This window comes from Pleurodeles waltl, chromosome 3_1 (assembly GCF_031143425.1).
Source record: "Pleurodeles waltl isolate 20211129_DDA chromosome 3_1, aPleWal1.hap1.20221129, whole genome shotgun sequence".
Lineage (NCBI taxonomy): Eukaryota > Metazoa > Chordata > Amphibia > Caudata > Salamandridae > Pleurodeles > Pleurodeles waltl.
In genome coordinates, this window is record NC_090440.1 from 1,620,175,531 (window position 1) to 1,620,203,261 (window position 27,731).

At 46.8% G+C, this 27,731-nt stretch overlaps 1 long non-coding RNA gene across 1 annotated transcript in view; it reads left to right on the forward strand.

Moving 5' to 3' along the window:
* LOC138285395 (uncharacterized) overlaps nt 1-27,731 on the forward strand; it is a 716,556-nt gene that overhangs the window by 597,108 nt on the left and 91,717 nt on the right. The window lies entirely within an intron of this gene.

Here is a 27,731-nt window from a genome sequence, read left to right on the forward strand (position 1 = left end):
GATAGGTTTGTAAAATAATCATTATGACAAGCACCCATGAATAGAATGCAAAAACAAGTAACATAACATTTCCAAACGGACATTTGAGATATTTGATCTCAACAAATTCCAGTATATTATGTTGTATTATTTCCATTTAGGTAGAGCACATTTTGTTATTGTAATGCTAATGCAGTCGAAATGCAAAGTAAGTTTGGGAAATGTTGTCAGTCAATGATCTAGTTTATCCATTTACTGGATTTCAGCTGCTATTCAGAAGCAAGCACTAGGGGGGAGATTTTCAAATTTTATGGCAATACAGAGCAGAAACCAAACTTCAACATACACAAAATACACATTATTTTTTAGAAATGAAAGCATTTCTCCTTGTTAGTGCCTGCTTCAAGGAGGCACTTGCGAAGTCTGGTCTAGCTATCTTAGTAGATCTGGCTTTGTGTCAAAAACTTTGGGTGTTTGCACAGTAATGCCCAAGTAACACTCCTTGTTATGTTATGTTATGTTATGCTGTGTTATGTTATGCTGTGCTATGCTACGTTATGGTATGTTATGTGTATTTGTGAAGCACACTATCATCCATGAGGCTCTCCTGGTGCTAAGCAGGCCTGTGTGCCACTCTCCTTAGGGTACGTTAGTTGATTGAAAAGCCAAGTTTTCAGCTTCTTGTGGAATTCAATGAGGCTCTGATGTGGAGTGGAGGTCGTTTCACACTTTAGAAATGATGTAAGGGAATGCCCATGCTCCTGATATTGTTCTATTTATGTGTGGCATGTGTACAAGCAGTCGTGCTGTAGAGCAGAAGTGTCTGGATGGTTGGTGGAAGGAGATGCGTTTGTTCAGGTAGGTGGGGCCTACGTTGTGTAGTACCTTAAATGTGTGTGTGTGTGTGTGAGAAGTTTGAAATTAGTAAGTTTGTCTATCAGGAGCCAGTGGAGCTCCCTGAGATGTGGTGTAATGTGAGTTTTATTGCAGGAGGTTGACAATGAGTCTGGCTGTCCTTGACGCAAAGCAGCACAAATTTCTTTTTTCACTGAAAATTCACCTTTCCAGGACAAAATACATTTTGCGATGGAAAGTAATATGAATGTAATGCTTTGCACTTCTTTGCATGAGTACATCACATGTTACTATATCTGGGTTTTGATTTTTATTTTGAGGGGAAAGCAACAAGTGGGAATACAATGTGTTTACTGCAATGGAAAGTCATTAAAGTACAATTATGCAAAGCAATTGAGAAATATGTTTTTAGATTATCACATGAGGTGACTAGCAAAAGGAAGAACTCTCAGTACTGCTTCATGGTATTAGGTCAAAGAAAAACATTGAGACATCAGTATGGTACTTAATATGAATTTGGCTGATTTTGGAACTCTGAATCCAGATATTTCCACATCAAAATTCACTGATTTTGACTATTCCTCCCATAATAGGGAATAGACGTGTGGAACAAGAGATACTTGGTACCTTTCTCTGTGGATTTTTACTATTTCTGATGAGAAAATTGTAAGCTCTGTGCAGGTGGAAAGTACTTTTAATAAGGCTTGTGGGGAACTGGTGTAGGTGAGGGGTGTGTCGGATTGGGGAGGGTTTATTTATGTATAGTGATCAGATTATCTGCTCACCCCATACTGTTGCAGGGGTATTACATTGACTGATCTGTGATGCTGATGGCAGGCCCAGTCTTTGCAGCAATAAAGATAGACCCAGTGTCACTAGGCACAAAACTATTGTATCTGTAGTTAGCGGGCCTCATAATTTCAGGCCTGAGAGACTTGGAGCTGTGGGTGGTGGAAATTGAAATGCAGTAATCCTGTCGATGAAATTCGGTCACTCCTAATAAAAGCCTATGGGCCTGATTTTAACCTTGGCGGAGGCCGTCCGCCAAGGTTCCGCCGCCAAATGACCGCAACGCGGTCACAAGACCGCGGCGGCCATTCTAACATTTCCTCTGGGCCGGCGGGCGCTCTCCAAAAGAGCGCCCGCCGGCCCAGAGGAAATGCCCCTGCAACGAGGACGCCGGCTCAGAATTGAGCCGGCGTAGTTGCAGGGGTGCGACGGGTGCAGTTTGCACCCGTCGCGTATTTCAGTGTCTGCATGGCAGACACTGAAATACTTTGCGGGCCCTCTTACAGGGGCCCCTGCAGTGCCCATGCCATGGGCATGGGCACTGCAGGGGCCCCCAGGGGCCCCGCGGCACCCCCTACCGCCATCCTGTTCCTGGCGGGAGACCCGCCAGGAACAGGATGGCGGTAGGGGGTGTCAGAATCCCCATGGCTGCGGAGCGCGCTCCGCAGCCATGGAGGATTCCCCCGAGCAGCGGAAAGTCAGCGGGAGACCGCCGACTTTCTGCTTCTGACCGCGGCTGAACCGCCACGGTCAGAATGCTCGTGGGAGCACCGCCAGCCTGTTGGCGGTGCTCCCGTGGTCGGTGGCCCTGGCGGCCACCGGCCGCCAGGGTCAGAATGACCCCCTATGTGTTCAAATACTTTTAATGGTTATATCTTCAAGATATTATGACATGCTTATCTATGGAACTGATAGGTAAGTCAGTGTATGGGTTTTGCCAGTGTTAGGTTTGAATTTCAGCACTGCAAAGTCAGCTTGTCAAACTTCAAGGTATTTTACTTTTACTGAATTGTCATAATGATCTGGCTTGTCAGGGTAGCTGTCTCCAGACAATTATGTGAGAATCATTAGAGAGGGGCTTAGGCTCCCTCATATGTTGCAAGCCAGGAGTACATGTTTTGGTTGGGCAGACGTTGTGCGCTTTCACAAAAAAGTGCTTGCTCTCCACACAGCTATGATCATTCTTTTTAATATCTGGCTGCTTGAACTTTCAGGGGGTGACACATGGCATTGTAATGCTACTAAAGTGTCTTAGATAACTAGTTCCTTTTTGTTGTTTTCCCTGGCGCAGGCACAGATGGCAGGAGGGCAGTCATTAACATACATGGATTTTTAGGCCTGGCTTGACAGTGCAACTGTCATATGATCTTTTAACCTACGCCAATATTATTCTACAGTTATTTGCTTCCACATAGATGCATATCCATTCCCATGCTATCTACTTGTAATGCTTCATATACAACATTCTTTAAAGCCAGACCTGTTGGCATTGCCAATGCTTATTTATAAAGGTATGCCAAAAGAGCACCAGTAGGCAGCATGAAGTCATTATTATGATGAATGTGTTTTTTGGGAAACACCACCTCCTTCCCTGAAAGCAAATATTGATTTGCACATGCCTAACTGACCTTAAATACACATTTAACTGTCCTTAATATAGTTATGTCATCTTTGCTATAGTTGTCAAGAAATCAGCAAGGAACTGTCTGTTCACACTTTATGACTCACTAAGGTTATGCAAAATTCGATATAAGACTGTAAGAAATTGGGTTGCTGGTTCAGGGGAGTGAAACCCTGCTCAAGAGGCTACCACAATCCTTGACAGTGTGAAGTCACAAGCAAACCCCAAATTAACCTGTGCTCAACCCTTTGGTAGCTTGGCACACAGCAGTCAGGCTTAATGTAGAGGTAATGTCTAAAGTGTTTATGCAGCAATTCAAACAGTAATAAAGTGAAACATAACGCAAGAAACATTTTACACCACTTTAGAAAAATCGAGCAAAATGTAATACATAATTTAAGACCAAAACAAAAACCCAATCAGTACAACCAGAGATATGCATGTTTAAATATTCACGTAAAAATAGCACCAAAAAGCACAAAGTGCTAACAATGGTCATCTGGTTGCAATAGACTGGGACAAGGTCACAAGTTCACGTCGACCATGATGGAGCATTGGCCGGCTACAGAGGCCAAGATAGGCCCGCTGAACAAAGTACCTTAAATCATGGTTGCAGAGCTATGCGGAGTCCCATGTCAAGGATGCGTCACGCAGCAGAGGTGATGCAAGGTCCTTACATGAAGACGTGCCATGGAGTGGCGGTTCCAGGGAGCTGCAATGGTGATGTTGAGGTCCTTGCATTAAGATGTGTCATGCAGTAGAGGTTCTGATAGGCTGCAGGGCTGTGTACGAATTTCAGCATCGGGGATGTGTTATGTAGTGGTTCCAATGCAGACTCTTGTGAGGCAATGACTTGCACTGGGTTGGTTCTGCAAGGATCACAGATGGGCTAGTAGAACACTTTAAGGCCCACTTCCAAGGGTCCAGGACTGGGGCGGCACCACGTGGGAGAGAAGAGCTCACAGATGGCAAAGTGCAGGTGCTGGGTTCAGGGTTGTTGGAATCTGTTCTGTCCCAGAGGCTCCGATCAGGAGGCTAGCCAACTTGCCCTTGGAGTCATTCTTGTAGTCCTGGGTTGAAGATGCAGGTCCAGTCATTCTCTTTGAGGCAGTAGGACAACAAAGCAGCACAACAGGACAGCTGAGTGGCAGCCCTTCATGCAGCAAAGCAGCACAGCAGTCCTTCTGAGTCTTCCAGGGGCACAGATGTGTACTTACGATTTGTGTCTGAGGGTCCATTATTTATACCTGTTGCCCACATTGAAGTAGGAGAGGTTCCGGAGGTTCCCACCCTCATGAGGTGTCAGGAAGGCCCTTCCTCCCTGTCCCAGCCATAGCTTGTATGGGGGCACAAAAGTCCAGTGACACACCCTTTGTGAATGTGTTCAGGCAGACCCTTTGTGATGTACTACTGTGGTGGGTGACAGCTCCCCTCTCTTGTTAGGTGAGAGTGGCCCAACCTGCCAATATCTATTTTCCCTTTTGTCTCACAGTCTGAGAGCAATACACTAGACCCACCTGGCAGCTACATCTAGTCATGTGACCCCGGGACAAGCTGCAAGCACCAAATGACCAAATGGTTAGGCCCAGAAAATGCCAACTTTCTAAAAGTTACCTTTTAAGAACTGAGATCCAGCGTTACCATTAAAGAGGGCTTTTAATTAAAATTATTCAGACACCAAACTCAACCTGTCCACTTGTTCCCAATTAAAAATTTTAATTTATTAAATGTAATAAGGAAACCTAATGGTATCCTATGGAAGCAGTAAGCCTTGCAGTACTGAAAAATAAACTTGAGTGTTTCACTATCAGGGTATGTCAAAGTCAAAAGTACATGTCCAACTTTCTAAATATACTGCATCCTGCAATCTGGGCTGTTTGGGGCCTACTCTTGGTGTAGCTTATTTGTGTTAAGTAGTTGGGTGAGCCTGGCAAAAGATGTATCGAAATGGCAGGTTAAAACTGCACACGTAGGCTGCAATGGCAGCCCTGATACATGATTTACAGGGCAACTTTTGTGGGTGCCACAATCAATGCTGCAGGCCCACTAATAGCATTTCAATTCCAGGCCCTGGGTAAAATGGTTGCCACTTTACTAGGGACTTACAAGTAAATTAAATGCACCAATTGGGTCTAAGCCAATTCTACCATGATTAGGGGAGACAGCACATTAGCACTTGTTAGCAGTGGTAAGGTGCATGGACTCCTAAGGCCGATAAAAACGAGATTAGCATAACATAGGAGGAGTAAGGCAAAAAGTTTGGAGGAAGACCACCCTAAGGCTGACAGGTCTAAAAAATACCAATACCATACCATACTTATTTTGTAATAGCATAACTGTGCTTACCCTTTCCATGTTCATTTGGGTAAGGTTATATTTCCCATGGATAGTTTGTGCACAAAATGTCGTTGCTAAGTAAATGACATTATTTTGTTCACATTTAAATGAACTTGGCTGCCATCTTACTCTAAAAGCAGAAAGTTACTGCTTCTCTGATAATGCATGTTTTTGGAAAAAACGAAACGCTAAAATTGGAACATGGCGCACAGTTATGGCTATAAAAATAACTACACGTGGAACAATTACCTAATTTCTTATCTCCAGGGCTCTAGTGTATATATTCAAAGTAAATAACCTATGAATTAATATACACATTGTTTTCTCTGGTGTTGCTTTTTCGGTGCCTTCCTGAGCTCTGCAGGGGCACGCAGCTCTTAAAAGGCTGCAGCCTTTCATCCGTGAATAGGCCACCATTATAACACATTTTAACACCCTTGCAGATTAATGCATTAGCAAGAAAAGAAACGCATGTTGCTCTTGGCTCAATTATCCTTCTGTCCCAATTATTTCACCGCAGCACTTAAAGTTGTGACATTTACCAAGAAAGGCCATTTCACCCATGACTGCTCCCAGTGTAGGCAATTTATGCGCAGTGTTCCCTCAAGAGAGAATTATAAAGTGGAGGCATTGTAACACACTGATATGCCTAACTGCCCAAGTAAATCCAGTGATAAGGTGCAGCGCAATGTATACATTGTTAATGTTGTGATTACTTGGAGCCAGCAGCAAAAACAGAATGAATCTACAGCTGCGCTAAAGAAAGAACTCATTATAGTGAATTAAAAACGAAAATATTCAGTATAAAAAGTGATTAAAATAGGATTGCTTCCCCATTCGGTTAGATTGATTAAATCATTTGAATATTGTGAGCATAGACTCCTTTTTTTAAGTGTTATGTAGTTAACCATGTGCACCGTAAAAGGAGGAGAAGTTAAACTTTAGACCTTCGTTGCGAGTTTAGCTTTCTGTCCGAGGAAATAATCAATATTACCAATATTGGGGTTATCAATAATTCCAGATGCAGTATTATTTCGGTGATTCCCGTTATCCTTTATAGGCCTTAGGGAATGGTATATAACATGTGGAAGCTGGTGCTACCTCACTGATGTCTGCTTGTTATCCCAGAATACCAGACGTATTTCTGGAGGTTTGATCTGGTAAATTAGCCCCTGGAGCCTGATTTGGTATTACCACATGCAGCGTTTCTGCACGTGGTAATCCTTCTGGACTCGTAATATTGATTTTAGCGGAAACGCCTGTTTCCACTCAAATCAATATTATGGCCTCACTTGTAATGCGAGACGTCGTGCTGATTTTAGTACCTGCTGACTAAAGGTGTGCTTGTAAACTGTATTACATGGTTTGGTTTCAAGAACAGACCGCAGTCACTCCCTAGTCTCATAGTCTCTGCCCTAAATACAATGGTCACAAGCAATTCATTGTTGTCACTTTGAAAACATTTAACAATGCCTTGTCTATGCTTGAACATTGTGTTCCCACTTAAAAAATTCTATCAGCGCAGTAAAAATAGCTAGAAAATGTAATTTTGTTGATGGCTGGTAGTGCAATGATCTGCGAATGTTCACTTCTTGCCCTGCATTTTTTCTAGCGGTATCTGGTGAAATCAGTTCATTGTTTCACACCCTGTACCAAGAAGAGAAATGACTAGTAAATATAGCTAGTGGATCTGTACCTACGGCTATGAGCAGCTGTTTGTTAATCTTGCAGAAAGTGATGTTTGTACTAAGCAAATAACCCAACTTTGTGCTACAAAACATGTTCCCACTTCATGTTGAATTTGAGCCGGTGGTTTCCGGTGGAGAACACAGTACTTATTTTTGAGGGCCAGCGCTTATTTTTCTGCATCAGGCATTTATTGCGAGCTAAAGACACATCTGGGAAAGACGGAGGAAGAGAAAAAGGTGCAGGAGTGAGCTGAATGGGCAGGGAGTGGCTGTGAAAGGATTAAATAGGTGATGGCTTTAGGATTGTCTGCCTCAGTATTCTGTGCTGACACATTTAAGTGCAGCAGCCAAGTTTCCAATGAGAGCTTTGGGCACCGGCATGTTTTTATTTACAAGTTGAGCACTGTTCCCACTTATAAATGGCTCATTAAACTGAAATACATTCTCCAGCAAATAAGGCCGCCCACCTCTTGTAACTGTATATTGCACATGGTAGGAAAGATGGGGCTGATTTAAGGTCAGGTGTAATTCAACTTTCTCCAGTTTCTGAAGCTAATGCCAGATACAGAAGTGTACGAACCAGCATTCAATCGTACTTTCCCAATGGCAAAATACATCCCAGCAATATATTGTGTTTTCATTTAAGAACTTCCTGTCCTATAGCTATTAAGGGATTTTCCATAATCAAAAAACTATAGAAGAAAGCCTCTAAGTGCTAGCAACACCATAAACATTTCATTATAAACTGTTGCCATTCTGTAGGCTACAATCACGATGAGATGAACATACTTGCTTAAACTCAGGTAAGTGTAGGGTTACACATTTACTTCATGTCACTGCAGTACAAGACTTCTATTCATGGGTTTTGTTTAACATTTCATTGTCTTAGAGTTCTTTCTTACAGTAATTGGCCACACAGTTGTTGGTGCGTCAGACCTTAATAAGTAAACTTACAAGGGGACGCAAATAGGTCGATGAACCTTTTGAATCGCAATTAAGATGGTCCCACCATAACTCCAGTATATGCAGATCAATAATCAATCAATAACCCCAATAATCAGGGATAAACAATAGCATTAGTAATCAATTGGAGTCAGTAATTGTCACACACCATGACCTTTCAGTTATGAATAACCACACCTTTAGTAAAAGTTAGAATATTTATTTCCCTATATTAACATTGCTAAGGTCACGTAAATTAATCTAAAAACAAATGATACACATACAGAAACAGCACTGGCTGCCCAAAGCGCCGAAATAAACGCAATCTAATCAAAGTTTGAACTACTACACATTCTAAGGTTACAGTGCAAATCAATAGCAAGAACAATTGCGCAAACTATATCACATACATTTTGCAAAGAAAAGACATCAAACGTTATTCCCTATATTAGACTTTCATTAGTGAGAATCCTTAAAACCGGATTAGTATCAGCATGTTGGGCTTCATGCAAAACAATTTAGTAAACACAAATTTGGAAAACATCTCAATATGACTCTATCAAACCAGAGCAGTTGGTACCTAGAAAGAAAACCAACCATACAATGCAAGTCACATTTAGTAATTAATGTACCTCTCTTCAATTGGATTGGCAAGCTAAGATAGTCTTCATCAGCAGGACATCAGTTCGGTCAGCAAGGCATCAGGATTCAGCATCAAAGTTTAGAAAATGCAAAGTCTTTAAGCAGTAAAGTTAAGCACGTCTCTACTCAAGAAAATAGTGACCTTTCGGTCAGAAGAAAATGGGCAATTTGGCTGTCTTCCATCAGTGCAGTCCGGCTAAGTTAGATTCCCTAAAACGACTTCCCAAGTCCCTATTGGTCAAGGGATCGCATGTTCACACTTTGTCCAATAAAACGAAAACTTCAAATCTCTGAATTCTACCACTACTCCGTTCACATGTCACCGATTGGCTTCTCTTGTAATGTCCTCATCATTCGGCTCATCAGGTAAAAATATTGTTGCAGCTTATACTCCAGTCAGTGTCTCCATTGTTCTCCTCCTGAGAAAGTCAGTCATACACATACTATGTTCAAGAACAGCTTCTTCTAGCAGTCAGTTCTCATGAGAAAGACTTTTAGCTATGAGCACATTTAGACAGTACAGTGGAAAATCACAGTTTAATTCTCTGAACAGCCATTTTATTAAACGTTAAGAAATACAGTGTGACATGAGGCTGTGCAACTAGACCAAGACCTCTGTTAAGTTAAGGCCTACAATTAATAAAGCTAATACATAATGAATAACCCTTAATATGATGTATTACTACACCAATCAAACATATGCTCAACATTTCATATTAATACACCATTAATAACCACCATAATAAATATCTTTACTAAAACACCTGCGCTGGCACAGTTATGGTCTGTTGGGTACACACTAAAACAGGGCAGATTCTCTGCTGCATTGTCAAGGCATTTCTACAAGCAGTCTCAGGCCCTCATTACAACCCTGGCGGTCGGTGTTAAAGGGGCTGTAGTACCGCCAACAGGCCGGTGGTAAAAAAAATGGCAGACCACGGCAGAAACCGCCAACACAGACAGCCACTTTAACACTCTGACCGCCATAGCGGTAGCAACAAACACTGCAGCGGTAAGCGCCAACAGACAGGCAGAAGACAATGTACCGCCCACCTCATCACAACCCGCCAATCCGCCAGCTTTTCCGGGGCGGTACCAACGCCATCAAAAGCACGGCGGAAACCGGACTTGGAAGGGAAACCACTCACCTCTCGACACTCAACGAAGAACCAGGACGCCATGGAGTCTGAGCTGCAGGTCCTGCCAGTGCTGGTCTACCTCCTCATCTATCAGAAATACGAAAGGCGGGGGCAACGACTACGGTGAGTACTGCACCTAGTACACAGAGGGGGGGAGAGAGTGACACACACACGCCTCATGCAACACCCCCACCCTCACCCACAACACCATACACACAGACACATGCATCAACATTACATTTACACCCCGTAACCCCCTGGAAGAATGCAAGGACCAAAGTAATTGAGTTAAACAGTGATATTTTAGAAATAGGCAGATATACGTAATGAATAGAAAAACAGTATATACAAAAATATACGATATGTACATAAGACGGTACATTGTCTATTCAAAATGTCTGTGGGCCACTGGGCCAAAAATCATGGGCCACTCCTGCCTCAATACAGAGAGAACACTGCAGGGGCATCAGGTCGAAAACACACAGGCACCTCAGGGGGATGGGGAAGGGTGGGCACCTCAGCTGGAAGATGGATTAACACCACCGCTTCTCGAGGGGGCTCTATGCCCACTGCTTGGTCCTGGGGAGTACAAGGCCACAGTTTTCCAAGTGGATGGCTTCTTCCACTGGTCCTGGAGGGAGCCTTGTGCCTAGTGTGCTTCATCCTACCAAGGATAGGGTGAGTGGATGCCTTTCTCCACTGGTTCTGGAGGGGGCCTTGTGCACAGTGTGCTTCATCCTGGCAAGGATAGGGTGAGTGGATGCATATCTCCACTGGTTCTGGAGGGGGCCTTCTGCACAGTGTGCATCATCCTACCAAGGATAGGGTGAGAGGGTGCATATCTCCACTGGTTCTGGAGGAGGCCTTGTGCCCAGTGTGCTTCATCTTGCCAAGGATAGGGTGGGTGGATGCATATTTCCACTCGTTCAGGAGGAGGCCTTGTGCCCAGTGTGCTTCATCCTGCCAAGGATAGGGTGAGTGGATGTCTTTCTCCACTGGTTCTGGAGGGGGCCTTGTGCCCAGTGATGCAACACTTGGGGTGTGGCAGTTCACAGTCCCTCATCTGGGTGTCTGAGGCATGGGATTTGCAGGGAACAGGTTGCATGATAGTCCATGGAGGCAGGGCTAGACTCCATCCTGCGGTGGCTAAGGCTGCAAACTGGTGGTAGTGCTGATGCTGGTGGGGGTGCTAAATGCAAAAAGAATAAGTGATGGACAGAATGCTGAACAATGTCAAACATTCACCCCCAGTACAGAGATCTGGGCCTAAATCCATCATTTGTTTGCTGCCCATGCCATTACAGTTTGGACTCAGCCATATACAAATCAGTCTTGACCCTGTTCCCCATGGGAACAGTCCAGCCCGAACTGCCAGGCCAGGTCTTCCCTGGACTGGAAACAAGCATCCTGGGACCGGTTTCAGGGTTTCACCCCTCATCAGCCAGGCTAGCTTGAATCCAGTGGCATGGGAAGCACGGGACCCACGTCTGGGCATACCCTTCCCACTTAGGACGACAAATGCAAAAAGAATAAGTGATGGACGGAATGCTGAACAATGTCAAACATTCACCCCCAGTACAGAGATCTGGGCTTAAATCCATCATTTTTTTGCTGCCCATGCCATTCCAGTTTGGACCCAGCCACGTGCAAATCAGTCTTGACCTTGTTCCCCATGGGAACAGTCCAGCCCGAACTGCCTGGCCAGGACTTCCCTGGACTGGAAACAAGCATCCTGGGACCGGTTTCAGGGTTTCACCTCTCATCAGCCAGGCTAGCTTGAATCCAGTGGCATGGGAAGCACGGGACCCACGTCTGGGCATACCCTTCCCACTTAGGGAGACAAATGCAAAAAGAATAAGTGATGGACAGAATGCTGAACAATGTCAAACATTCACCCCCAGTACAGAGATCTGGGCCTAAATCCATCATTTTTTGCTGCCCATGCCATTCCAGTTTGCACCCAGCCATATGCAAATCAGTCTTGACCCTGTTCCCCATGGGAACAGTCCAGCCCGAACTCCCAGGCCAGGTCTTCCCTGGACTGGAAACAAGCATTCTGGGACCGGTTTCGGGGTTTCACCCCTCATCAGCCAGACTAGCTTGAATCCAGTGGCATGGGAACGCTGCCAGTGGTGGTGGGAGGCTCCAGCTCTTCTCCTGCAGCCTCGGATGGCTGCCCAATGGGGCTGCTGCTGCTGGTAGTGGTCCTACTGTCAGCGGTGCAGGTGGCGGTGCTTGCGGCGGGGCCTGCAGCAGTGCTAGCGGCGGTGCAGGTGGCGGTGCTGGCTGTGGTGCAGGTGCTGGTGCTGCCAGTGGTGGAGGGAGGCTCCAGCCCTTCTCCTGCAGCCTCTGACGGCTGCCCACTGGGGCTGCTGCTGCTGGTAGTGGTCCTACTGTCAGAGGTGCAGGTGGCGGTGCTAGTGGCGGGGTGGCTGGTGGTGGTGGCCGCAGTGCAGATGGTGGGGCTGGCGGTTGTGCTGGTAGCCACCAGGCCTTCACCTGCAGCTTCTGACGGCTGAAGTGCCTTGTCTGGTGTTTTCTGCCCCTTCCTCACCTTGGCAGATGGTGGTGTTACCTTGGCTCTGGCAGCTGGAGTTTTTGAGCAGGCCTTGCTGGGTGGTTCGTGCTCCTTGCCCTTGCTGCATGCTGTCCCCCTCTTCACCTTGGCAGGTGGCGGAATGGTTTTGCCCTTTGCAGGGGTTGGTGGCAAACTGGCTGGGTTGACGGGTGCCCCTTTTGAGCCTCTGTGAGTTGCAGGTACCACTGCGGACGTCCACTTGGTGGCTGAGGTGCTAGCCTGGGTTCTGGACACCCTGGCCCAAGGGGATGGACAGGGGGGAGGGGTAGGGAAGAGGTCAATGTTTGCCAGGAATAGCTTCTTAGAGAAATTGGGGCCGGAAGAGGGAGAGGGTTTGGGAGTGGAGGAAGAGGGAGTGGTTGTAAGAGGTGTCTGTCCGCTGAGTTTGGGTGCATGGGCTGGATGCTGTTGTGAGGTGGATGGCCGTTGGGTGGGTGGGTGCTTGCGTTTGTGAACTTTGGGAGGAGGGGTCACAGACACACTGGGAGAGGTCACAGGGGACGTGTGCCTGGATGTGGGGGTGATGCCTGCCCGTGAGGGGTGTGTTGTGATGGGCGTGCTTGTGATGGAGGTAGTGGATGAGGATGTAGTGCATGCAGGTGTGAGTGGAGACACTACTGGGAGGGAGGTGGATGATGAGGAGGAGGGGGACACAGTGGAGGCAGTCGATGTTGATGTGTCTGCATGGGGATGGTGCTTGTGTGAGTGCCTGTGAGATGTAGTGTGGTGCTTGTGTTTGCCTGAGCCACTTCTGTGTGTGATTTTGGTGAATGCTGGTCTGAAGGTGTGCTTGGGATAGGCTGGGGTTGAAGGCACTGGGTCTGGGTAGAGGAAGTTGGAGGGGGGAGGCTAGAGACAAGGGCTGCCATCAGCACTGAGGCCAGAGCCTGAAATGCTCTCTGTTGGGCCTCCACGCCAGAGTGAATGCCCTCCAGGTATGCATTTGTTTGTTGCAAATGCCTCTCGACACCCTGGATGGCATTCAGTATGGTTGACTGCCCAACAGTGAGGGATCTCAGGAGGTCAATAACCTCCTCACTGAGGGCAGCAGGGCTGACTGGGGCAGGGCCTGAGGTGCCTGGGGCGAAGGAGATGCCCACCCTCTTGGGTGAGCGGGCATGGGAAACACGCTGAGGGGCTGCTGGGAGGGCGGTGCTCGTAGGGGGAGTGGTGGCTGTACCTGTTGTTGGGATGGGCACAGAGGTTTCTGCCACCGCCAGGGAGCATCCAAGCATCCTTCGGGGGAGGAGTCGCTGTCTGTGGTCTCCCCTCCTGTCCCCGTTGTGGTGCTCCCCTCACCCTCCGTCCCACTGGTGCCCTCACCCTCGGTGGATTCGGTCTCCAGGCCCATGTGGGATGCAGCTCCCTCCGTCGCCGGTGCCTCTGCTCCTCTGCCAGATGAAGCTAATGCACACAAGGACACAGTGACAAAACAAAGAGCTAGGGGGGAGAGACAGAGGATACACTTGGTCAATGCCAGCAACGTCACTACCGTTGGCATACACAACACACAGGGAGCAGCCCTATGCACTAGGCCATGCACTTACCTGTTAAGATAGTCACCAGCCCATGGGGTACAATGCCTACCGCTATGTGCTGCACACCTGAAAACCACAAGACCCTGCCCAGTAGTAGATGCCCACTAACACTATTGGGGTAGGAGTGCTTCAGAGCCTGCCCAACAAGAGACCTACCCTGCCATCTTCGCCGTGGCCTAGTGGCACCCATAGCCCACATCCCCCACCCAGGTAACTCTTAAGGCGCGCAAAGTCAGGATTCAGAATCTGTACTCACCCCCTTGTGGCTGCTGTGATGCCTTCAAGCGCTCATCCAACTCTGGGTAGGCCACCACCAGGATACGGAACATCAGGGGTGTCATGGTGTGACGGGCACCCCTTCCTCTTTGGAATGCCAGCCCCAGCTGGGCCTCCGCTGTCTTCTTTGCGCAGTGGTGCAGGTCCTCCCACCTTTTGCGGCAGTGGGTGCTCCGCCTGTCAAAGACCCCCAGGGTCCTCACCTCCTTGGCGATGGCACGCTAAATACCCTTTTTCTGGTTGGCACTGACCTTCAGGGAAAAGACAGCAGAAAAATAATTAGTCATACCATCCGGGCTGTCATACTCATGGCCCACCATATCCCTCCCATCCCCTTATGCACATACATTGACCACCATACATGCAGCTTTCTGCCCAGGACCCCTCTGCCCACCCACATGTGGTTTACACACACACAGCACTCCATACATTCATGGCCTACGCATCATGCTCACAGTGTACTCACCTGTTTATCTGGAGGACCCCATCCACCAGTTTTTCCAACTCCTCCGCAGTGAAGGCCCTTTCCTCAGACACATGAGCCATTGTCGCTTCCGGACACAGGTCAGAGCAGCACTTGCACTGTAGGTCCTCTCCTGTTGAAGGTCAGGTAGCAAGTGAGTGAACAGATAGAAAATGTCGGTCACGTCCAAGGCGGTGCGTACCGTCACCGGCGGCGTACATCGCCATTGGCTCCTGGAACCCATAGGGTCCAATGATAACCAATGCGAAGTTGCGCGGCGGTCTTCGACCGCCTACCGCGACGGTGCACAACGCCAGCTAAATTACCTCATTTCCACTTGTCCCTCGTCACAGGTCAGACAGCCGCCATTTCAGGGGGGCAAAAGGCATGGCACCTAACTGCGTCACAGCAGACACTGACACAGAAACTGACTGTCTGATTCACATACTGGTTCTGTAAAGGAAAAAAATCATCATTAGTGCAATAGATGTGTGAATATGACCCTCTGCTCACCGTTTTCTTCCATAGGCTTCAACTGATGAGGCTGAATATGAGATGGTGACATCCTCCGGTTTACAGACCCCGGTGGACCTTGCGACAATGGAGGACAGACACATTATCCTAACCTACAGACTTGATCGGGCCACAATCCAAGAACTGTGTGCCCAATTGGAGCAAGACGTGATGTCAGCTATCTGCCAGCCTACAGGTATCTCCCCTCTAGTGCAGGTCCTGGCAGTGCTCCATTTCCTGGCAAGTGGTTCCTTCCAAACAACAGTGGCTATGGCATCAGGGATGTCTCAGCCAATGTTCTCCAACGTGTTGACCAGAGTGTTGGCAGCCGTGCTGAAACACATGTGCAGCTACATCGTATTCCCCCAGGTGGAGGATTTGGCCCCAGTGTAAGCTGACTTTTATGCCCTGGGACATATCCCCAACTTCATTGGTGCCATTGATGGTACACGTGTGGCATTTGTCCCCCCTCCCCACCCCCCAGAGAAATGAACAAGTTTTCAGTAACAGGAAAAGCTATCATTCTATGAATGTGCAGATGGTGTGTGTGGCTGGCCAGTACATCTCCCATGTGAATGCCAAATATCCTGGCTCTGTGCATGATGCCTTTATCTTGAGGAATAGCAGCATCCCATATGTGATGGGCCAACTCCCGAGGCACCAGGTGTGGCTAATAGGTGAGCCCAAGGTCCCCACACAGTATAAGTAGGTGTCTGGGTATGGGGTTGTCCCGAAGGGTTAGTGTGTGTCTAACAGTTGTCCCTCGATATTTGCAGGTGACTCTGGTTACCCCAACCTCTGATGGCTACTGACCCCACTGAGGAATGCCAGGACAAGGGCAGAGGAACGTTACAATGAGGCCCATGGGTGTACAAGGAGGATTTTTTAAAAGGGCCTTCGGCCTCCTGAAAGCCGGGTTCCGGTGCCTCCATCTGACAGGTGGATCCCTGTACTACTCACCCATGAAGGTGTGCCAGATCATCGTTGTATGTTGCACAACCTGGCCTTGAGATACCAGGTGCCTTTTCTGCAAGAAGATGAGCCTGGAGATGGTCTTGTTGCAGCGGTGGAGCCTGTAGACAGTGAGGAAGAGGAGGCAAAGGAAGAAGATGTTGACAACAGAAGTAATATAATACAGCAGTAGTTTCAGTGACACACAGGTAAGACACTGTAACTTCACTTAACTTTTCAGTTTTCTGTTGGACATTGTACATGGCAGCCTGATTTCTTTATGTCTATGGCAACTTACTGTACCCTTTGGCATCTTTATTTTCAGATCTCTGTGTCCCACTCTTGCTCCTGCTATGTGTACTGCTGCCCACCAAAGGTCATTCCAAAGTATATTTAACTGTACATATGACTTGCAATCCTTTGATAATGTTGAACTAATACATATTTCAATCATTTGACAGGCTCCAGATTTGTATTTGTTCCAAGGGTGTATATTTAAGTGCTCCTAAGTAGAGGGGGATGTGTAATGGGCTGGGGTGATGGTGGAGGAAAGTCCAGGGTAGAGTCCAGTCTCTTGGTATCACAGGTGCATTCTCCAATGGGGCATAGGAATGGGAGTAATGGCAGTTCAAGGTGGACATGGTGACAGAGTGGGACAGAAGGGTGACAATAAGGAGAGTCTTATTTTCTTGCGGGGGTCTTGGCAATGTTCTCTGCCTTCTGGCCTGGATCGCAGGGACCATTTGTGAGGTGGTTCTCCTTCTGCAGGGGTGGGGTGCTGGTAGCTTGTTGTTCCTGTGGGGGGGCCTCCTGTCCACTAGCGCCAGCGGAGTCGGAGGGCTGTTCTTTGGTGTGGCTAGTGTCAGGGGCCTGTTGTTGTGCGGCTGCCTCCCTCATGGTGTTGGCCATGTCAGCCAGCACCCCTGCAATGGTGACCAGGATGGTGTAGATGTGTTTGAGGTAATCCCTGATCCCCAGGTACTGTCCCTCCTGCAGCCGCTGGGTCTCCTGCAACTTGGCCAGTATCTGGCCCATGGTCACCTGGGAATGGTGGTATGCTCCCAGGATGTTGCTGAGTGCCTCCTGGAGAGTGGGTTCCCTGGGCCTGTCCTCCCCTGTCGCACAGCAGTCCTCCCAGCTTCCCTGTTGTCCTGTGCCTTTGTCCCCTGAACCGTGTGCCCACTACCACTTACCCAAGGTCCCTGAATGTCCTGGGTTTGTGGGGTTGCCTGGGGTCCCTGTAGTGGTGGGCACACTGCTGATTGACGTGTCCTGGGGACAGTGGCATGGGCGCACTGCGTGGGTGCTGTGCTGGTGTTTCCTGAGGGGGAGGCTCAGTGGTGGGTTGGGACTGCGGCAGGGTAACCAACTGTTAAGGGGTCCCTGATGGGCCAGGTTGGTCATCCTGATCCAGGCGTGCAGAGCTGCTGTTGTCACTTTGGGCCTCTTCTGAGGGGGGACTGGATGTAGCTGGCACCTCCTCTTCGGTGACGTTGAGTAGGGGTCCTGTGGGGATGCAAATGCAGTGTTAGTGTATCTGCGTGTGCCATCTTGTGCATGGGTTTGTTTCCCTGTATGATTGTGATTTCCCTGTCAGCTTTGCCTTGTGTGAGTGGTGATTTTGTAGGCTGGATGAGTCTCTCTACTGGGCATGCTGTGGTGATGGGAGTCCATGCAGGTCTGTGATGGGGGTCCATGCATTGGTGTTACATGCAGGGCTTGGTATTGGGATGGGTGGGTTGTGATAGTGGGGTATGTGTGAGGTGGTGGAGTAATGGGGTGAGGGTAAGGGTAGGAGTTTGTGATGGGATGCAGGTTGGGTGGAGGGGATAAAGTAGTACAAATTTGACTTACCAGAGTCCAGTCCTCCTGCTACTCCTGCGAGACCCTCATGAAGCATTATTGCGAAGAATTGCTCCTCCCATGTTGTTAGTTGTGGGGGAGGAGGTCTGGGTCCACTGCCAGTCCTCTGTACGGCTACCTGGTGTCTTGCAACCACCGAACATACCTTCCCCCGTAGGTCGATCCACCTCTTCCTAATGTCATCCCTAGTTCTGGGGTGCTGTCCCACAGCGTTGACCCTGTCCACGATCCTCCGCCATAGCTCCATCTTCCTTGCAATAACCTGTGATCCGAATAGCTGTGGTTCTACCCAGATGATTTCTTCCACCATGGCCCTTAGCTCCTCCTCTGAAAACCTGGGGTGTCTTTGGGGTGCCATAGTTGTGGTGTGAGTGGTATGTGTGAGGATGTGTGGGGTGATGTGGGAGGTGTCATACTGTAAGGTGAGTGGATGGTGTATGGGTGATTATGTATTGGCCCTCTGATTGAGTGGGTGCTCCTGGCTTGTCTCTCTCTGCTTGTGATCTTTTTTTCACTGTAAGGGATTGTGGGTAATGTGGTGTGTGTTTTATAGTGGTGTGGGTGTTGTGTGTGTATGTGTGTCAGGTGTGTGTAGTTTCAATTGTCCATTGTGGTGGTGTCTTGTAAGTGTGTGTGTATTTTGAGCACAGCGGTGTGTACCGCCAATGGTTTACCGCAGTTGAAAGACCGCCGCAGTGATTCATAGGTCGTTATACTGTGGGCGTATTCTTGTTGGGGTAACGGTGTGGGTTTTGGTACTGCCAGTTTATCACTGACCTTTGGTCTGGCGGACTTGTGTGGGTGTCTGTAGAGTGGCAGATCTCTTAGTGTGGGTCATAATACCCGTAGCGGAATACCGCTGCGGTCACGGTATGATGGCGGCCGTCGGCACAGTGGTAGGCGGCATTTACCCCCAGGATTGTAATGAGGGCCTCAATGTGTTATTTGTACTTGACCTGAACTAAGTTCCAGATACACTGCTTTGTTAAATGTGGAATCTAAAATAGTACCCAGGAGTCTGAAACTAGGTGATAAGTGATATCCAAAAGGGCGCTGCTTTAAGCGACTTGAGACCTAGATGCAGTGTATTTGTTGCTGCTGACCTCTGCCAAGATTAGTAAAAAGGATGGTAACCCTTTACCACTCCATGTGACATGATTCATCACAAACTTGCATCCCTCTATTTCTATATGTTTCTTGTTCATGATGGTCTCCATTTGGAATTCTTAAGCAAAATGTGTTCTATAATTTTCGGCACACGCCCCCATAGAGGTATGTTCTAACACCATTAGAAGTACAAATTGTTCTTGCACCTTCTTCTAGTGATTTAACCAAAAAATGAATGACCTAATAAAAATATGTAGGGTATCATGGGTAAGTGGAAACAAGTGTTCATACCTTGTATTTTGAACTACCATCCCATCCCTCTGCTCCCCTTTCCAGCCAAAGTCCTCAAAAAGGCCATCAGCCATCAAATCACAGAACACCTGGATATCGTGTTGTATTGGCAGCGGTGGGTTGGGATTCAAAGTTTTGGTCGATGGTGGAGATATTGTCATGGAAGAAGTCCACCAGGGTGTTGCAGAGTTGATGTTTTCGGGGGCTGAAGGGTTGGCGAACTCTCTGGCGATGTTGAAGAGTTCTTTGCTGTTGTTAGAGCTGGCTTCTATGTGGTTGACCAGGGTAATCCTCTTCATCTCTTTCTCTAGTTAGTGGTATTGGTTGAGGTATGACTAGAAGGTGCCTTGGCCGGTGGACTCCTTGCTGGTGTGCCATTTCCTTCCTAGTCACTTGCAGTTGTGGTTTGATTTTCTCAGTTCAGTGGTCTACCAACTAGCCTGTTTGGTGGGTCTCCTGAGTTTGGTGGGCTCAACAGGGGTGACTCTGTTGGTGCAATCAGTGATCCAGGTGGAGAAATTCTCGACAGCCTCTTCTAGGTTGGTTGTGGTGCCAGGGTAAGAGGTGTTGAGGATGTCAGTCCACTGGCTTTCTGATACTTTGTTCCAACTGTGGTGTTTGTTGCAGGGAGGCTTGATGTCTGTGCAGTGGGATCCTTTGATGGTAAAGTGGACGATGGCACGGTCTGACCAGGTGAGTTCGGTGACATGCCTGTACTTGACTCTGTTGCTGGCAGTGAAGATTGGGTCGTGTGTGTGTCCTGCATAGTGTCGCTGACTTGTTGGGTACTTTTGAGGAGGTTGGTGGTTTTGGCATTTTTGAGGTCATCAAGGATAGAATTGAGGTCTCCAAGGAAGATGTAGTGCTTGGAGTTGATGGCGATCAATTCAAGGAATTAGTGGATAATATTGCAGAAACGGGGATATTGTCTTGGAGGTCTGTAGGTGAGGGTGCCTCTGATGGTGGTTTTGCCATTGATTTGGAGTTGGAAATTGAGGTGTTCCATGATCCAGGTGATGCCTTCTGCAGCGGTGGTGCAGTGGATGGTTTCTTTGTGGATGTTGGTGATTCCACTGCCATGTTTGTTAAAGCTGTTCTGGTGTGTTATCTTGTTGCTGCCTGGAGCTTCTGAGGCAATGTTTGGAGCGGATATGGGGTTCAGCCAGGTTTCATTGAGGAAGATGATGTCAGGGGTAAGAGGGTGATGGTGTTTCAGATTTCTGTGGCATGCTTGCAGAGTGATCGTTGATCATGAATTGAGGAGGAGGCAAAGGAGTGGGAGTGGAGTTGCTCTGAATGCTAATAAATAACTCTTGACCACATGACCTGTCAGTCTTTGGTCTCTTTCCTAAGGTTGCCACTGTGTTGAATGTGATCTTTTTTTTCCAAGCAATGTTGTCTTAAACTATAGCTTAGCCACATTCTTCAATCCTCATCACTTAGGGGGTCATTCTGACCTTGGCGGTCCATGACCGCCATGGCGGAGTGCGGCGGAAGCACCGCCAACAGGCTGGCGGTGCTTCCTTGGCGATTCTACCGCCGCGGTCGGAAAAGGGGAGCCGGCGGTTTCCCGCCAGTTTCCCGCTGGCCCAGGGAACCCGCCATGGCGGCGCTGCTTGCAGCATCGCCATGGGGATTCCAACCCCCTTACCGCCAGCCTGTTTCTGGTGGTGTCCACCGCCGGAACCAGGATGGCAGGAACGGGTTCCGTGGGGCCCCTGGGGGCCCCTGCCACTGGCATGGGCAGTGCAGGGGCCCCCTAACAGGGCCCCACAAAGATTTTCACTGTCTGCTTAGCAGACAGTGAAAATCGCGACGGGTGCCACTGCACCCGTCGCACCCCTTCAACTCCGCCGGCTCCATTCCGAGCCGGCTTCATTGTTGATGGGGCTTTCCCGCCGGGCCGGCCGGCGGTCTTCTGGCGGTCGCCCGCCGGCCCAGCGGGAAAGCCGGAATGACCGCCGCGGTCCTTTGACCGCGGTGCGGTCTTTCGGCGGGAACCGCTTGGCGGCGGCGACCGCCGACCGCCGCGGTCAGAATGACCGCCTTAGTCTTCCTTACGTATATCATACAATTCTACTAATTCATATTCCTTCAGCTTTTACAACATCGACAATTGGTTTAATCAGATTGTCCTCTCATGGAGTCCAAACATAAGCTTGTACCTCCTAGAAGCTGCTAATGCAGACGGATCTATAACTTGAGCTCACAGTGACAAGTCTGCTATTTGGCCAATAGGACGTCTCAGTCAGCTTTTAGTGGCCCAGTGCCATCTTAACAATTCTTTGGGTAGTGGGCTAGACATATTTTGGATCCTTCTGTTTCGAACAACTATGCATTTTATTTCTGCTAATTCAAGCCTGCATGAAGGAAACAATAATATATATATATATATATGTATATATATATATATATATATATATATATTTTTTTTTTTTATATAGAGAGAGATATCTATCTGTATATCTATATGTAAGTGTACATACAGGGGCCCTAAAATCCTTAAAAGCAAGAGAGAGTCCGGTAGAAGGGAGAAATGTTCTGACAGAAAACTGGGAGTGATAGAAATAACACATTCCCAGTGAAACCCTTGGAAATTGGCGGACCTAGGCAATTGCCCACCTTGCCCATGCCTTAAAACATCCCAGGAGTGGCCAGTGCATCTATAGGAGATGTTGCCATTGCGGTCTGTGGGCTAAACTAAGATCTGGAACAGCATCTTAGTCATCATCGTAACAGTATCAACACACACCAGCAGAAGATCTGTACAAGTAGCTAAGCTAGCTCATGACCTAAGATTAATAAATCAATACATACACCCCCAGCCAAGAAAAGGCTGCTGCTTGGTGTGTAAAGTATTCCATACTGGTTAGAGACCGCTGTAGCTTTATGATAAAATTCTTGGAAATACCAAGTCAATTTATTGTAAATTGTATTATAAAGCTACAGGGTTTGTTCTGCCAGCTAGAGGGAAGGAGTGACTAAACTGTAGTCAAAGAGAGGGAGCATAGGGAAAGGAAACAGCCGCTGAAGGCCAAGGCACAGGTGGTGGGATCACAGAAAGGAAAGACAGAAATAAGTTAAAGATTAAAGTGGAAGAAAGGATGAAGGAGGAGGTGAGAGGTGGAAGTAATAGCAAAGGACCACACGAGGTCCAACACTACAATTGGTATTAGCTGCTATATAGCTAAGATAACACCTCAGTTTTTATATGAGGCAGTGATATTAACCAGGAGTGGACACATAGAGTGGGAAAAGGTGGAAGGACAATGGCTGAGAAATTTGTTAGCTCTAGATGTTCTACTGTACAAGTGATTAGAATAGAAACAGACTTCCAATCATCTTCCTCAATTGCCTGTTTCTGAACCTTCCCCCTTCTGGAATACATTGGTATCCACAGACCAGCCCAAAGTGGTGTGCTTTTGTTAAGATGAAATAATCTCATGTTAGCTCAAATAGGCTAAAGAGCAAAGAAAATATTTAACCTCTTTGGCAACACAATCTAAGATGAAAAAACCTCACTGTTGTCCTCCCACAAATTATCTCAAAAATAATTGATGGAATTATGGGCAAAATCCTCTAGAGAAAGCAGCCTGAGCTATTTAATGTTTAAGGACATATGCTCAAGAGAGTCGAGGGAGAATCACACATCGTTTTCATATTTATACTCCCTACTAAAGCAACACGTGCAAAGTAAAATGTTGACATTCAGAGTAGGGCCACGTACACTGTATACACATAAGTTAGAAATAAAAGGCTTTAGGATTCCGGATTGTAACTGTAGTTGTGTTTTGCACAAGCGATGGACTAATGTTCATAATCTGATAAATTGCCTTCATTTTTTAGCAGCACAATGTATGTGTTTAAGGCCAATTCTTTTAAAGTATAACATAACTTCTCCACAGTTTATGGATGTTACTTGTATACTTGCAAGAACTTCAATAGTCTGTATTGTGAATTTATTATATGCACAGTTTACAAGGCTTTTGCATCACATAAACAAATTTACGAACTGTACTAAAAATGGCCACCCAAGAAAGAAGACTGGTGGGAAAGATGGATTTCTCTCAGACAGACTTTTTGGCGGACTAGGAGAAGGAAACAGAAGGGCAAGAGGAAAGCGTAACAGAGGCAAAGAATGAGGGAATAGTTGGGAAGTATAAGAAATGGTAAAACCAGGGAGAGGAAGAAATACAAAGAGAGCAAGGTACAGGGACTTTGAAGAGGAGGGAGGAGGTACGACGGTATATTGAAAGAAGTCAAGGAGGGAGCTACACTCTAGGAACAGATGGCAGTGCTGTGAGGCAAGGGAAGGGGTAGGAAAGGAGACAAAAAGACAAAGAGAGTGAGAGAATTACACTAGTAAAGAGCAGGAGGAGGAAAAGGAATAGGAGAGGAAAGTAGAGATGTGTGTATGGGAGAAAAGAGAACGAGAGCAACTAAGAACTTTGAGATGCTGGGAGGCCAGGACTGTGGAGAGAGGGGAGAAAAGATGGGGCAGAAGAGAGCAAAAGAGAAACAGGGACATGAAAGGAACAAGGGACAGTGCACAAGTGATTATGACAGAGTGAAGTATAACTCCAGGAGGGAGCGAGAATAGAAGTGGGAGAGAGATCGAGAGAAGATGGCATCTCATGAACCAGAAGTGATAAGATCATGTTTCCATACAAAATCCAACATCAGCAGTTAGAAGAACGCTAATGAGGATAACACAGACCTCAGAAAAGGAAACAAGTATTGGCAAAGTCAAAAGGTCACACCTGTGCAAGAGCTATAGGCTTTGCCAATGTGTTTTAGCCACATTGTACACCAGTGTGGCTGATGGTCAGCACAGCTAAAAGTTAGTGGTGTAGAGGAGGGTGGTGTGGTGTGGAGTGGAGTGTCGTAGAACCTATGAATGACCTTATAGCTGCGTACTGTACTTTTACCACTGGCCTTCCAAGTTCTAGTGCAAACCTATGTGGATGTGCACCAACTCTGGGCTTATAGATTAAATTATTTGCCAAACACCTTTTACTATACATATCCATATGTTTAGAGTAGGATCCTAATGTAGAAGACCTCTTTGAAGATTGAACAGTCCTGGTAAACTGATCTGAAAGGCACCTCTACTTTACCCTTGTCCTTCAATTTCCAGTCAGATAGTCTGAGCTTTGCTAAAGAAGTGAGCTGGTGAGGAGAAAAGGTAATGGGAGATTGAACAATAGGTAGTTTCCTCTCCAGCTTGGTTTTAGTTGATATCAAGAAAGGATACCAATAAGAGCTGGGCTAGCTGGTACAATCAGAATCATGGAAGCCCTCTCCTTTTCAACCTTAACAAAAATGTCAGAATTAAGGAAAACAGAGGAAGGGCATGCAATAGTCCCTTTGGCTAAGGACGCAAGAGTGCATTCACCCCCCAATCCTCACTCTCCCTTGCTCGTGAACTGAATAGGGGTAAGAGAGAGTTCTGTAGGGACACAAACTAATCCACCAACAGTCCTCCCCAAAGACTGACAAATCTGAGCAAACATCTGATCACCGAGACAAAATCCTGGGAGGATAGGATGAGGCTGCTCCGCTTCTCCAATACTGAATTTGAGATGCCCGAATATGCACAGCAACTAGTGAATAGATTTTGGTCTCAGAAGGCAAATAGGTCCAATATTCTGTGGGAAGGAGGTTGACATGTTGACTATACTTACAGTGACCAAAGAGCATGACAGCAGGGGAGAATAAGGTAGAAGGGCCAATTCCCTCCAATTGTATGATTCAAGCTTCTGAATCGTAAAATCTGGTGAGAATCTGTCCTACATCCCATCCCACCACACTGACATCTTTTGGGAGCAGCATTGGAGTCAGAGGGGTCAATGACACATCCTGTAATATATTCTGGGTCTTCTGCCACTTTTGCAATTCCTACCTCACACTTTGAGTCACTGGAATCTGGTGTGACAGATCCTGGCATAATTTACTGCAACTGACCAACAGATACCATGCGACCCTGTTGAGGTGACACCTGGCCTAAGGTACCAGTAACACAGTTGCTGCTAGATCCTCCTGGACATGTAACCAAACTGCTGATGTTGGAGCCTCTAGAGGTCGAAGGCTGGATGTGTGCTCCTGTTTCTTTTGGATGCTTTTGTCTCGGAGAGTTACCCAAGGCCCAGATCTGTGCAGAATATTGCCCTTAAGGGCACCTGATTCCCAGAAGAATCAAGAATCCATGCTCTCTCAGGACCAGGAAAACTATTTCCATATGAGAAATTGTTAGTACCGTTGGTGGACAATAAGCCAGCAATCATCTAGCTAAGGTTGAACAACTATCCCCTCTTGATGCAGTAGTACCATCAAGGACACCAGAACCTTGTTAAAGACTTGAGCAGTTTTTAGTCCAAATGGCAGCACCATGACCTGGAAATGGCAATCCCTTATTGTGAACCATAGAAACCGCTGGTGTTTTGTGTAAATGGTGATGTGAAGATAAGCATCATGCAGATTGATGGTAGCCAAAAAATCTCCCTACGAAACCATTGTAATTAAATTCTGCAGAGACACAACCCTGAAATGAATAAACTTTATTCAAGAGTTTACCCTTTCCAGGGCCAGTGACAGCACACTGATGAGGCCATTTGTACCAGAAAAAGTATAGAATAAAAAACAGTTCCCTTCTCTACCTGAGGAAGGGGAATAGTAGCTCACTTTACCAATAATGCCTGCATACCATCCCATAGGGCCCTATTCTTGGTCAGGGTACCTGGGAACGGGCATAAGGATGAGATGGGAGTCTAGAGGCCAAGCATTGCAGTCTATCTGATAAACATTCTTAATTATATTTAGTACCCATCTGTCTGGAACGCTCTTTTACCATTTCCTGTAGAATCCTTGATGCTTCCTCTTGCTGGGTCTGGATAGAAAGGATGAGAGTAGTTGTCAGGATTTGCTCTTAGAGGCTCCAGAAAATATAGCATGCTCTAGAATTGTAGATGTCTACTTCAGTTAGAATTTCTTTCTACATGAAGAATACGATTTTGATTCCCTCTTGGAGGACTAAGGTATTCCTGACTCCAGGTTTTAAAGAACCAAGATGAGCTTCCCTTACAGGGTAAAGTGGATTAACTATTTTTGAAGTTATTTGTGACCATTTAATCCAGCTGATCCCAAACAACATATTGCCTTCAAATGCAATCCTTAGTATTTAGTATATTTTTCTGAAACGTCTGTCTTCCAGTCCCTTATCCACAAATTCCTTCTTGCTAAAACATTAGCAACCGCAGATATAAATGTTGAGCTTGAAATATCTGATGAGATATCCACCCTAAATATTGCCTTCTGCTCCATCTGAACCAAAGCCTCTAACAGTCAGAAACCACTTGGATCACAACTGCTAGTGCCTCAAAGTCAGTGGCTATAGACTGAGAAATATAGGCTGCATATGTACCTGCCTTCAGTTCCATATTACTAGTTGTGAAAGACTTCTTTAAACTCTTAGCAATTTAATGGTCTACTGCAGCATTTGGAGTACAATCCTCAGGATTTGCTGCCATGCACCCAATCAAAGGAGCTAATATGAATCTACTTTGACATTATGTGGAATATTGTCTTCTGAGTCCTCAATTGCTTATTCCTTTTGTAAAACATTGAGATGCTTGATTGATCATCGTCATTCCATTGTCGAAAAATGTATTCTTTACTTTTCTTATGCATTGGAAGTTCAAGTGACAGAGGCCTATCACACTGCACAAAAAGACCCTCTTCATTCTTTTGGCACATATTTGCAGGAGAAAGAAGTACTAGGGATGTCTTCATCTGAGTCAGATGGGCCTCCAATCTTCCTGCCCTGTACATAGTCCCCTTTACAGCAGCATTAGCCTCTAAAGCCTTGGAGACTGCTTCATCGATCATTTATTGCACTTAAGACATGGGTAAAAGTGCCGGACTGCCAGGAGACAATGACTCGTGCATTGTTTGTCTGCTTCTGTGCAGCTCCCTGTCATTATGATTGCTAGCAGAGAAAAAAACTGCATGCTTTCTCTTTCCATTTCTTTTGCCTTTCAACATCAGTCCCTTGATCCTCGCTGGACAGTTCAGCTGAGAACAAAAGTTGCTTATATATCAGTGAGGACGTTCACCACTCCACCTATCATACAGCCAATAAAATAAATTAAAGTGTTAATTAG